The sequence below is a fragment of the Chelonoidis abingdonii genome, chromosome 11, assembly GCF_003597395.2.
Source record: "Chelonoidis abingdonii isolate Lonesome George chromosome 11, CheloAbing_2.0, whole genome shotgun sequence".
NCBI lineage: Eukaryota > Metazoa > Chordata > Testudines > Testudinidae > Chelonoidis > Chelonoidis abingdonii.
Genome location: NC_133779.1, coordinates 6,187,074 through 6,200,615, shown reverse-complemented (window position 1 = coordinate 6,200,615; position 13,542 = coordinate 6,187,074). Strand labels below are relative to the sequence as shown.

General features: G+C 62.8%; 2 protein-coding genes across 3 annotated transcripts in view; both read right to left on the bottom strand.

The window, feature by feature from the left end:
• The window catches only part of GPR4 (G protein-coupled receptor 4), a 14,776-nt gene extending 3,638 nt beyond the window's left edge, over positions 1-11,138 (bottom strand). Inside the window, exon 1 of the mRNA XM_075070455.1 lies at positions 11,024-11,138. The gene's annotated coding sequence lies outside the window, so the exon portion shown is untranslated. The remainder of the gene's footprint in view (positions 1-11,023) is intronic.
• OPA3 (outer mitochondrial membrane lipid metabolism regulator OPA3) overlaps positions 1-13,542 on the bottom strand; it is a 45,875-nt gene that overhangs the window by 13,425 nt on the left and 18,908 nt on the right. The window lies entirely within an intron of this gene.

The window sequence follows — 13,542 nt, the reverse complement described above, 5'->3', positions numbered from 1 at the left end:
CCCCCCCAAACTCTTAGCCAGCCTCCTATCCCCCATCCTGCCTACAGCCAGAGCCCCCCAGCCACCTTCCAGACAGACCCCCAGGGTGACTCCCCCTCTACCCCTGCCAGATCCCCCCCACCCCCAAGCTAGCACCACCTCTCACCTGGCAAGCCAGCTTCCCCCCCAAGTCAGCCCTCCCCCTCTAGCAGCCAGCTTTCCCCTCCCCCCCCAACCAAGCCTGCCTCTCCCTGCCCTCAGGGGTAGTCACGGAGGCTGATCAGGTGCAGCTTGTGTGGCTGCTGGAGGAAAACAGGAACCACAGGCCATGGGCACGACTGACTTTAGCATGGATTAGCTGGGCGCAGTGCAGGGCTGACCTCTGCACAACTTCCTGCCTCCCCAGGGCCCTGTCACCCCCCTGGGCACCCTGACACCCCCCACCCTGCCTCAGCACCCCCTGACTGCGCCTTGGGTGGGGGCACCCTGCGAGGCAGCAGCGCCAGCCAGAAACCAGGAGCCATGTCATTACAGGGCATCCGACTGACGGGCCAGTGCCGGGGCAGAGTCGGGGGGGGCATGAAGGGGGAGAGTCAAGGGGTGAGAGGGAGGGGAGTGAAGGGAACAGCATTAAGGGTGGGATGGAGAGGGGAGAAGGGGCAGTTAAGGTCAGTTGAGGAAGGTGCCAGCTGCCAGGGGGCAGAGTTAAGGGTGGAGTGGGACGGGCAAAGTTAAGGTCAGCTGGGGATGGTGCCCGGGACAGTTAAGGCTGCAAGAGCTCTGCTGGGAGGCTCCGGCTCGCACCTCCCTGCCCCTGATCTGTTCAGAATCAAGGCAGGCGGCGTTAATGGAGGGGAAGTGAATCTCACCCAGGGGTGGAGCGAGGGGCAATGGCTGGGAGCTGAGCTGGGCCATGCATGGAAGCCAGCGGGGGAGGAGGGGAGGCTGGAGGCCGGGCATCAGGAGGGGCAAGGGATGGGAGCTGGCAGGGGGAGGGGCTTCAGGCTGGAGACTGGGCCAGGGAGGTGGGGGGTGATGGCTGGAGGCAGGGGGTGTTGATGGGGGCAGCCGAGACGCCAGGGCCAGACTGGTGGAATGGAGGGGCTGGGTAGTGGTGGGTGGAGGCTGGGAGCCAGGGGGACAGGGTGGGGCTGGCGGGGGTGAGTCTGGACCAGAGAGCCTAGGGCTAGCTGGAGGCAGGGGCTGGGGGCTGGCTGGAGAGTCAAGAGTCTGGAGGTCAAGAGTCTGGGGGCTGGGGGGTGATGACCAGGATGCCGGGACTGGCTGGAGGCTGGGGGCAGGGACTGGGGACTGGCTGGAGGCTGGAGGGTTATGGCTGGGGGCAGGGGCTGGGGGGTGATGGCTAGCAGCCAGGAGGCCGGGGCTGGCTGAGGCCAAGCATCAGGGGTCCAATGGCGCTGGCTGGACGGCAGCCACAGGCAGGTGAGCGCAGCCTTTCCAGGCCCCTAATCACCTAATCCCCCTGGCCTGGCCTTGGAACTCCCCTGCCGGGCACCAAATGACAAAGGCAACGGAGCCAGCGGCTGAGAGACGAGATTCCAGGGCCCAGCGCAGCCCCAACAGGCCCCCCCAGCCACAGAGCGCCAGTGCCGGGCCCGATCCTGCCAGAGCCTCACACTCCCCCCATCCCCATCTCAACAACAGCCCTGACGGGTTCTGCCGTTGCTCCTCTCCAAGGGCCCGGCAGCCCTGGGCCAGGCCCCACTGGCTGAGGACAGCTCCCTGGGGTGGGTAACAGCCCACTACTGCCGCCGGCTGGGGCTCCTTGGTGCCAGGTGGTAGCCTCACCCAGGGGTTGGTAGAATTAAAATTAGTGGCATGACCTGGCTCCTCTGACTGGGGCTAAGGACAGAGAGTTCATGTCCTGGGGCACCTGTGCCGGACGGGGCACAAGCCAATGGAGCTGGCTTGGCTGGGAGTGGGAAATTCCCCTCCCCACAGCACGGAGTGATCGGGGGCCGAAGGCTGGGGAGGGGTCAGCAGAACCAGGGTGAGGGGAGGGGGTGGCTCTATCTGTCCCTGCCCCCATCTCTGTGCCAACTGAGGCTGGGCCCCGTTCCCTGGCAACAGGCAATTTATTTGCATCGCACTTCATACCTGATTAGATAGTGCCATCCTCACACACCCTGTGCCTTTGATCCCGGTTAATGGCTGTGGGGCTGAGCTGCGGGGCCTTTGCTCCCATGGTTTGGGGCCCTGCAGGAGGGTGGGCTGGGGTCTTGGCCAGACTGGGCCCCTCCAGCGGGTATCTTAGAGCACCCAAATTCAGGCAGGGGGGCAGCATCCTTCTCCCCACATCACAGACAGGGAAACTGAGGCACTGATTGGCAGGAAGGGATCAGCATAAAGTGAGTGGGTGACAGAGCTGGGATAGAACCCAGGAGTCGTGGCTCCCAGCACCAGGGACAGAACCCAGGAGTCCCGGCTCCCAAACTCCCACAGTGTAAAGCAAGCAAGGGGTTTAAAGTGAGTGGTTAGAGCAGGGGGGTCTGGGAGTCTGGACTTCTGGGGTCTATTCCCAGCTCTGGGAGGAGAGGGGGGCCCCACTGGGTTGGGGGGTCTCTAAAGGGACCTGCTGATTGGGCCCCAGCAAAGCTGCTGGTTGGATCCCAATAAAAACACTGGATTTTTACCAAAACAAAGGAAAATGCTTCAAATCTCAACCACTGGCCGGAGTGGGGCCCCCACCCACGGTCCCTGTCCTCTGCCATGGGTGGGACTGGAGACCCGGGCCCAGTCCCACTCGGGCTGGGGCCGAGGCGTGTACGGAAATCAGGGGCTTTGCGTGGGACCAGGCTGCCATGGGCGGAAATAGCTAGAGCCCAGCGCGATGTGGATACATTTGTATCCTCATCCGATCCACAAACAGGCTGGTGATAGAAAGTGGATATCCAGATCTGGAGGGCTCCAGGAATGGCCTCTTGGGAGGGCTGGGGGCAATGAAGGGAATATCCCACAATGCACCTGGCCAGCCCCTCCTGAGGGAATATCCCACAATGCACCTGGCCTCCCCCACACAAGGGGATGAGGGACTGGCCCCCACAATGCACCTGGCCAGCCCCCACCTGAGGGAATAACCCACAATGCACCTGGCCTGCCCCAAGCAGACAGCTCCCGAGGGATGGATTGTCCATGGGGCCAGTGAGGCCCATGGCTTGGCTCTGGGTTGACTGGAGGAGATGGGGAGCCCTGATCCATTTCTGAGGAGGGGCCCCATCTTGGGGCTAGGATGCCTGGGTCCTGATGCCCCCAGCTGGGCATGGGGGCAGGGCAGGGATAGCTTAGTGGTTTGAGTATTGGCCTGCTAAACCCAGGGTTGGGGGTTCAATCCTTGAGGGGGCCATTGGGGGATTTAGGGGGGGGTTAGGGTTAATCCTGCTTTGAGCAGGGGGTTGAATCAGCTGGTTTCCTGAGATCCCTGCAACGCTGCCGGGGGCAAGGGCAGGGGGTGCCCTTGGGTTGAGTTAGGGGCCAACATATACCTTCTGCCCAGCAACCGTGCAGGGGGCTCTGGGCTGGCTGTGCCCTTATCGGAGCTTTGGGGGAGGGAGTAATTTAGCTGCTACTGCCAGAATTCTGGTTCTCCCTCCACTGCCACATTTCTTGGAGATTTTGAGACTTTCCAGCATTGGGAGGAAACTGGCCCCTTTTCTGCTTCCTCCCTAGCCAGACCCATCCCTCCACCCCACTATACAACACCCCCCACACACTCCTGATGCTCCCCACCACCAACATCCCTCCAGCTGCCTGATCCCCCCCTCACCACTGATGGTAGCAGGGGGGTGGCTGAGCCCTGGAGGACACTGAGGGGAGCCCTGGCTGGCTCTGCCTACTCTCAGTTCACCCAGAGAAAGCCAGGAACTGGTGGTCCTGGGCTGGGCTAGCCAGGAAGCTGCCCGAGTGTGGACTCTGGGCTCCCAGGACGAGCCAGCACCTTCCCTCCCCCCCAGGCCTGCTCTCCAGTTGGGGACCATCTGCCCCATTGCTCCCGCAAAAGCACTAGCCCAGGCCCATCCCACACAGAGAAGCCCAGGAATTTGTCCCTCCAGTGGCTCAGCTGGATGGACTCTGCCCAGCCCAGTGGGGCTGGAGCACAGAGAGTGGAAGAGACTTAACCAGACTCAATGGGGAATCGTTTGGAGCCACTGGAATGGAACCCAGGAGTCCTGGATCCCAGCCCTACCCAGTAAGCCCTGAGCCGTGCTGGGTGAGGCCGGAGCTGTGGTGTGTTAGGGATGCTGTGGCAGAGCCTTGTTACTGTGTAACCAGCTGGCGAGTGGTGAGGGGCTGGGCAAGGGGGGCTGGACCCACCCAACACCTGGGGCCATATCGTGGTGACTGCGGGCCCCTCCCCATCACACGGCACGTTGGGCCCCATCACCCCACCCTTCCATGAGATCCAGCAGGCAGTGCATTAGCATGGCAAGAGAGGGCCTGGTGCCAGAGCCCAGGGACCTGCCCCACAACTTCCGGGGGCCCTTCCCTCCAGATGAACCCAGGAACAGGTCACTGGGGCACAATGACTCAGTCGGGAGCTGTGGCTGGGCCAGGGGGACTCTATGACGCCCCTCGCTCCCGACCTGCAGCCCCCCTGCAGGCCCAGCCCTGGGCTCCCCACAACTCAGCCAGTGCCCCTCACTCCCGACCCGCAGCCCCCTGCAGGCCCAGCCCTGGGATCCCCCCAACACAGCTGGTGCCCCTCAGTCCCAAACTGCAGCCCCACTGGTATTTGTGCCAGAACCATTGAGCAGAGTGAATATTACCCTGCCCCGTGTGCAGCATCCCAGAGCCCAAAGTGTGGGGGGGGGAGAAGGGGGGGCCCTGCCCCATGGGCTCACCCAGAGGGTCCTGCCGTCTGGCCTGTCAGTGGGGCCACAAGGTCCCGAGGGAGGCAGGGTGATGAGAGGACGAGGGACGCTGCTTGTCACACACACAGAGAGCCTGGGTGAGATCTTGGGGGGCATCATCAGGGTTGGGGGCTCCTGTCCCCACCCCCCACCCAGCCCCGCCCAGCGGGGCCCCAACGCCATCCCCGGTAGGTCTCAGTGCCCTGAGGGTGGGGGCCCAGAGGGAGGCAGCGTGTCCAGCCCCAGCCCCGCTTCCTCTCCCTGTCTGCCCATTACCAGCTGCAATGACATTAGCCCAGTCCAGCCCTCGCTGCCCACCTGCTGCCCACGCAGATGGGCCCGAGGGAGAGACGCTCCCTGCCCGGGAAGCGCCCGCCACCTCCCTCCCCAGCCCCTTCATTCCGCACCCAACAGCCCCCCCCCTTGCCCAATGACAAAATACCCACCTTCCCACCCCTCATGCCCCACAGCCACCCCCTTCCCCATGCCAAACCCACCTTCCCAGCCCCTTCCCCAGGTCTCTTATCCCTCCCACAGCCCATTCTCCCGCCTGGCAGCCCAACCCCCTCCCCATGCAAAACCCACCTTCCCAGCCCCCTCCACAGCCCTCATGCCCCCACAGCACCCCCTCCTCTTTGCAATCCATCTTCCAGCCCGCCTCCCAGCCCCTGTCCCCCCCAACAGCACCTATCCCCCGACAGCCCCCTCGCTCCTATGTTCAACCCACCTTTCAGCCCCATATTCCCCCAGCCACCTCCTCCCATGCCAGCTCACCCTCCCAGCTCCCTCCCAGCCCATATCCTCCCCAACGGCCCATCCCCTCCCTAGCCCCCTCATCTCCACCACAGTCACCCCCAATGTTACCCCCCAGCCAACCAGACCCACCCTGTCACCCCACCACGGGCCTGAACTAGGCCTCCAGTGGCATCCCCAGCACCTGAGCCCCCCTCCTATCCTCTGGCAGTGAGGACTGGGGTCCCGCCCCCCTCTCCTCAGCATGCAAGCAGCCCCAGGCGTGAAAGGGTTAAAGTGTCCCCCCAGCCTGGCCCAGCCGGGACCAGCCCCCCAGCTGGTGCACTTGTGGCAGCCTGTGCTCGCAGCCCAATTCGATTACCCCGGTGCGGGGCTATTTATAACCTGCTCGCCCGTCTGTGCGGCCGGATGTGCCAGGGCCTCGCTCTGCAGCCCAGCTGGGCCCCGGCAGGCACGCACCAGGACAGAGCCGCACCAGCCTGTCCTTGGAGTCTGGGCAGGGGAGCTCACAGCTATGCCAGGCCTGGCCTCTCCCAGCAGGGGACGCTGTGGGGAGCGGGGCAGGAGCTGGCTGCGGGGGAGCTCCTGGCTACTCCAGTCCCAGCCTCTCCCAGCAGGGGGCGCTGTAGGAAGCGGGGCAGGAGCTGGCTTGGGGGAGCCCCCAGTACCCCAGTCCCTGCATGAGGCCATTGCAGGGGACACTCAGGAATCACTTTCTGGAAGCTGAGAGGCAAGAGACGGGGGTGGGCAGATCAGCCCCAACTGCGCCAAACTGCTGTGACTCCTCCCCGCATGGGTGCCCCTCAGTCCCGACCCGCACTCCCCTGCCATCCCAGCCTGACGCACCCAGCTCTGCTCCAGGCAGAGGGCAGCAGGGCTGGGCGCTAACCCGCACGATGGGCCTCATTGCCACGGGCCAACCGCCGCCCTGCTGTAACCATGCAAGGGTCTCGGCGCACCAGTCCGAGCCCAGTGGGCAGCCCACGGCTCTAGCCTCGGCTCTCAGCCCCGCCCCAGCTCCGCCGGGTGTGTGTGTGTGTGTGGAGGGGAGCCAGGGAGACTGGAACTGGGGGTGCTTTAGGACTGACTCTAGTGGTCCTTCCACAGCTATCCCACAATGCCGGGGGGCCAAGGCTGCTCCCCACTGCTATCCCACAATGCCCTGGGGCCTGTGCCGCTCCCCACTGCTCTCCCACAGTGTCCTTGGGCCTGTGCCATACCCCACAATGCTTTGGGGCCCTTGCCCCATCCTGCAGCTATCCCAGAATGCCCTGGGGCCTGTGCTGCTCCCCACTAGTATCCTACAATGCTCTGGGGCCCGTGCCACTCCCCACAGCTATCCCACAATGCCCTGGGGCCTGTGCTGCTCCCCGCTAGTATCCTACAATGCTCTGGGGCCCATGCCGCTCCCCACAGCTATCCCACAATGCCCTGGGGCCTGTGCTGCTCCCCGCTAGTATCCTACAATGCTCTGGGGCCCGTGCCGCCCCCCAGCTATCCACAATGCCTCGGGGCCTGGTGCTGCTCCCCGCTAGTATCCTACAAGCCGGGGGGCCGTGCCCGCTCCCCACAGCTATCCCAACATTGCCCGGGGCCGGTGCTGCTCCCCACTATATCCTACATGCTCTGGAGCCCGTCCGCTCCCACAGCTATCCCACAATGCCTGGGGCCTGTGCGAACTGACCTGAACCCCACTGCTGTGGAGATGTGAAGCTGGAATTGTGGGCTAGCTTCCCAGGTGCATTGCTGGCAACCTGGCCCTGGTGCCCAGGAGCGCCGTAGGTCCACCTCCCTGCCCACAGGAGGTGAGCCGTGGGCCTGGCAGCCAGGGCCCTGGCCAGGGCAGGACAGCCCCTTGGGGATTCAGCCACGCCACAGGGCGCTGCCAATGCCTGGGCTCCGAGCCCTGGCCATCAGCCGCAGCTGCACGATAGGGGTTAATAGTCCCCAGGGAGGCAGCTGGCTCCGGGCAGCCAGTTCAAGCTATTGGGAAAATTGAGGAAATGAGGTGTTGCTCCGGTGAACGTCCGCGGCTTGTGCTGTGTGGGGAGGGGAGACATCACCCCCGTGGGCACAACTTGACCATTTGCCTCCGCAATGGGGCATGAAAGCGCGAGACCAGACAGCTCCGACAGGACCCAACAGCCCCAGTCCTGCACCCAGCTGTCATCCCAGCCCTGGCGACAACCCCTGCTGACCGGCCCCTGGCATTTGGGATTATGGGGAGAGATGGGGGCTGCCTCTCTGAACAGCCACTGGGCAGGCAGCGCCCGGGCTGGGTCTGGGCGGCAGGCAGAGCTCAGGTAAGGGGGGTTAGGGTCAGAGCCCAGAGGCTGAGGTTGCGCAGGGGCTGGCAGAGCTCCGGGAAGGTTGGGGGTCAGAGCCCAAGGCTGGGTGGAGGGGCTGGCAGAGCTCCGTGAAGGGGCTGGGGGTCAGAGCCCAAAGGCTGGGTGGGAGGGGGGCTGGCAGAGCTCCGTGAAGGGGCTGGGGGTCAGACCCCAGAGGCTGAGGGGATGGGGGCTGCCAGAGCTCCCTGCAGGAGCTGGGGGTCAGAGCCCAGAGGTTGGGTGGGAGGGGGGCTGGCAGAGCTCCCTGCAGGAGCTGGGGGTCAGAACCCAGAGGCTGGGTGGGAAGGAGGGCGGGGACTGGCAGAGATCCCTGCAGAGGTTGAGGGTCAGGGCCGGCTCCTTGCTTGGGGTCAGAGTCCAGAGGCTGGGTGGGAAGAGGGGGGGACTGGCAGAGCTCCCTGCAGGGGCTGGGGGTCAGACCCTGAGGTGGGGCTTGGGGGCAGCTAGCTTCTCCCAATCTCCCCAGGCGCTGGGTCACTGCCCCCTGTCACCAGTGTCGGTGGAGACAAGCCTTGGGGTCTGCACAGTGGGGGAGGGGAACCCTGGCAGTGGGGCCTTAGCCCAGGGTTCCCTCCCAGCCAGAGTCCTTCCTGGGTCCTGTTCCCAGCCGTGTCCCTGGCTCTGTGTGCTGGGGCCAGCCCCTGCCCCGTGGCTTGGTGCCTCAGTTTCCCTCAATGACCCTGATACTCCTCCCTGCTGGGAACATGCTGAAAGTGCAGCTGGATGGGTGGGATCTGGCGCCAGGATTCCTGCGGGCTGCAGAGCTGGCCTGGGGCCTGGGAAATAGGGCAGGGCCCCTCCCCAGGGGGCCAGGGGCCTAGAGCGAGGGGTCATGCCCTGCCAACCCCCATGCCCTTCGCCCCTTCACAGGGCTGGATACAGCCGTCACAGCTCATCTTACCCTCCTGCCATCCTGAGGGCCGAGTCTGGGCTACTCCCATACCCTGCCAGGCAGGGCCCCTGCTGCACAGAGAGCTAGCGGCTCAAGCCCAGGCACCCCCTGCGACTGCCCCTCCAAAGTCTCCTCTCTGGCCTGTCACACAGACATGGCACCCGTCCGTCCCACCGGCAGCCCTGGCCGACATCCCCCGACCCTCAGCGGGACCTCCCGTCCCAAACCTGGCCAGGGCTCCCCGCCGCAACGCTAAACTCAGCTGAGGGGCTGAGCCAAGAGCAGCCCAGGAATGGCCACGTTTTCTCTCACTTTGCATCCATATTTGGGGGCAGATTTCTTCAGTGTCTGCCATGCCCTCATGCCCCTCAAATCCCTTGGGAAAATTCGGCCCCAGGTGAAAGCAGCCTATCTCCGATTTACCCCAGTCATTGGTCCGGCACCACCTGCGCCCAGCTCTGGGGTGGGCTCCCAAATTCACTTTTTCCAGTGTCCAAGGTGACCCGGCTTTGGCCACATGCTGGGAGCCCCAGCCCAGGTCTCCGTGTGGGGGGTGGTGGACTCCTGCGCTGCTTTGTGCTGTGACACCCTCTGCCAGCATCACTGCCCACAGGCTATGCTGCTCTTGGGGCCTGGCACATGTCCTGTCCCGGGCACCCCTCCCAGCCCCTTGTCTCCCCTGCAGAGATGAGTTAAGTTACCACCCACGTCCCCGGGCTCCTGCCCTGTCCGCAAACGACCCCCCTCGCTCTAGGCTAGTACCCGGCGGGGGCCAGGCCAGTCCCAGAGGGAGCCCAGCCACTAATGCCTGCTCTGAGTGCCAGTGTTACAGTATGGCACGGCCACCGGCATTGGGTGAGCTCCAGAGAACCCCACAGGGAGAACTCTGGGCCCCACACACCAAGGCTTCGGCGCCAGGACTCCGGTGCAAGGCCCTGGCAGAGCTGGTCATTTGTCATGGCATGCGGGCCAGGATCCAGCGTTGTTCCCTGTCTGGGGCTCAACACAAAACCCGGCCTCGTTTCCCTTCGGCCCCTCAGGCCAGCGCCCGCTGGCGAGGTCTGGGGTGTGGGATCCCAGGTGCCCAGCTCTGGGCGCTCCCTCTGCAGGGGGCAGCACTCTCACACGGTGCCATTGGTCCTCCCCACCCGGCCTTACACCCTGTGACCTCCCCCAGTGAGACCCCAACTCCACCTGCTGGCTGCCCCCCAACCCCTCCCCTCCTGCTCTTCCGAACAGCTCCACCCGAACTCAGATCAGCTAGGTGGGATGAGACAGTTCCCACCCCATCACTGCCAGTGCCCCTCACTCCTGACCCACAGCCCCTGCCACCCCAGCCCTCGACTCTCCCTCATCACTGCCAGTGCCCCTCACTTCTGATCCACAGCCCGTGCTCCCCCAGCCCTGGGCTCCCCCATCACTGCCAGTGCCCCTCACCCCCGACCCACAGCCCCTGCTATCCCAGCCCTCGGCTCCCCCCATCAATGCCAGTGCCCCGATCCACAGCCCCTGCTCCCCCAGCCCTGGGATCCCCCCCATCTCTGCCAGTACCCTGCACTGCCGACGTGCAGCCCCCTGCCAGTCCAGCCCTGGGCTCCCCCATCACTGCTCGTGCCCCTCACTTCCAGGGAGAAGTGGCCCAGGCATTGGGGTCACCTAACCAGCAGGGGGTGATGCTGCCCCAAACCTGACTCCTAGACTTTAGCCCGAGAGGTCCTGGAAGGGGTTAACCTGGCAGAGGACTGAGCCATGAGGTGACCCCCAGAGCCCAGGAGGGGACACCTGGATCAGCCCCACCACCACCCTGTCCTGTTCTGGAGCCCAGAAGGACACCGGCCCAGGGGAGATGGACTGATGGGGTGGGGGGCGGCATGAGAGAGCAGATGAGAGCATGGGGGTATCGTGAGGGGCAGGGGGTACCTTGGGGGGGAGGGTCTCACACACCAGCACCCCACCATGTGCCCCACACCTGGGCACCCCCAGTCCCACCCACCAGCACCCCACACCTGGGCACCCCCAGTCTCACATGCCAACACCCCACCCTGTGTCCCATGCCTGGGCAGCCCCAGCCCCACACACCAGCATCCCACCCTGTGCCCCAAGCCTGGGCACCCCCAGCCCCACACCAGCACCCTACCCTGTGCCCCACGCCTGGGCACCCCCAGCCCCACACGTGATCTCACCGTGCAGCGCTCCCGGGACAGAGGGTCACCGGGGGGCGGGGGGTAGCGTGCAGGGTCCGTAGCCCCCCACTGGGCCGTGTCCGCTGGGTGCCATGGGGTCCCTGGTGCGAGCCCAGCCCCTTACCCTCCGCGGGTCAATCCTGGGGCAGCAGCGAGTCCGGGCGGTGTTCAGAGGCGCCGGCTCCGCGCGACTGAACGACCCAGGGAAGGAGCCGCAGCCACAGAGCGGCCCCGCCGGCGGGTTAACCCCCGCGCCGCCGGATACCCCCCCGCCGCCGGCGGGTTAACCCCCGCGCTGCCGGATAGCCCTCCCCCCGCCGGCGGGTTAACCCCTGCGCTGCCGAAACCTCCCCCCACCGCCGGCGGGTTAACCCCCGCGCTGCCGGATAGCCCCCCCCCCGCCAGCTTGCGGCGAGCAGGGTTATCCACTTCCATGCTGCTTCCCTGCTCTTGTCAGGGTTACTTTCTGTTGCCAGCCTTCCCAATTTCTATGTGGCCCTAACCATGTGTGTGCCAGCTTCTGTGCCAAACATATTTAATAGATGTTACTAAAGTTAGAAATTTTACATTGCAATAGTCTGGAACTCATTCCTAGGGTTTTAGAAGAAGCTTGTCTGAGGAGCCCGTGGCCTTAATGTGGTTTCAATAAGTTGGGACTGGGTGTTCGACGATTTGGAAGAAGTGCATCTTGTGCCTATTTAAAAAGGGCAAATGGTGACTGTAATTTGGGCTTGTTTCAGACTGACATTCCGCATAGATATGGGCAGCTGATCAGGGCTGTCCCCCAGCACGCAAGCGCGTTCGTTGGGTCGGATGCCCGGGGGGGCGCTCTGGCGTCGCCCAGACGAGGGGGGCAGGGACGGGGCTCGGTTGGACCTGCTACGGACGTTGCTCTGCGAGGTCGCTGTCCCATGTCCGGTGGAGCTCCGCAGGCACACCCGCGGAGCGGTCACCCTGAGCGCGGGCCGCGTACCCTCCAACAGGCATCGTCTGCAGGAGTGTCCACGCAGAGTCACTGGACCGCCCCAGGCAGAGAGCGCCCCACGTGCCAGCTGTGTTGAGTAGCAAAATGGCTAGGCGCCTGCAGGCTGAGCCAGTGACCCTATTAACTATATATAGTGAGGGAATACCAATTTAAATGTGGAAATGGATCCTGTCTATTACTTCTATCTTTTTTCTTATCAAAAAGTACAATTTGATGCAAACGGTAAACGTTGTTTTGATGTTGCATATCTTAGCAATCAGACAGATGCATTTGGCAGTTGATTAAAAAACTTAGGCAATATAATGACCATGGGACAGTCAAATGGCTTAAACCCAGGCAAACCGACATTGTCTTCAAATGTTAATTACGGGTATTGTCACTTTGGCAGCTGTGATATCTTAGTGGGGGTCGCTGTTTTGGCCCTACGCTTATTTAGCATTTTTAGCAAGAGCCCTGGAAGAAACATAAAGTTCTCACTGAATTAATTGGCCGTATGGTGCAAGCGTCGGGGAATGTTGTCGGTATTTCGTGCCACTGATAACAGAGCGGTCTGGATCGCTTGGTAATTGGGGCACAGCAATGAATACGGCTAATATAGATGGTAACTAGGGCTGCGGAGAGTAGGCCATCTGTGGGGATTCTAGCCTGGGAATGCGACTGACAGATCTTGGGGGGGATCTGTTGGTGGACAATCAGCTGCAGGAGTCCCAGTGTTGATGCTGTGGGCACAACGATTAACAGTGTTCCTGGTTATGTTATTTGCTGCAGAGAGGTTGAATTTGGCGCTTTGCCGGGTATTGCTGGTGCCACAGTTCAGAAGGAGCTTTGATTAAGATTGAGATGCGAAGTGCCCCAGGATGAGTAAGGCTTTAGAATAACCTGCTTGGCAGGCCAGAGAACCAGGAATCTCAGTCTTCTTAGTCTACTGTGGAAGTAGGGGCAATTTGTCGGTGTCTAGTTACCACAGGGAGGGACAAATATTTAGCTGTGGACTCTTCGTTACTTACGTCAGGACGGACTTGGCTGATGTGAAGCTGCAGCTGGACCCATGCAACTGGAAGTTGGTATGTCAGTCATGAGAGGAAGGATTTCCATGGGATGGAGGAAGCTTGGCCTGGTTCATACAGGGATGCTCGGGGCTTATGTTCCTGCAGACTCAGAGTTAGCCACCTGGCACGTTCGGCAGGAAAAGGACCAGGGTTATCGTGGTATGAGAGCTGGTACGAGTCGCAAGTGTGCCTTTTGCCAGTAGCTTAACGCATTTTTGGGTGTATAGTTGGAGGCATTGCGCAGATCGAGAGACTGTGATCATTCCCTCTTTTCGGCATTGATGAGGCTTTCATTGAGAACTGTGATCCAGTTTTGGGGCCCCACCTACAAGGAGGATTGGAAATATTGGTAAGCGTCAGGCGGAGCGGCAACAAAAATGAATTAGGGAGCTGGAGCACATGATTATGAGATGAGGAGCTGAGGGACTGGGTATTGTTTGCAGTCTGCAGAAGAGAGAATGAGGAGGGACTTTGACTAAGCGCTT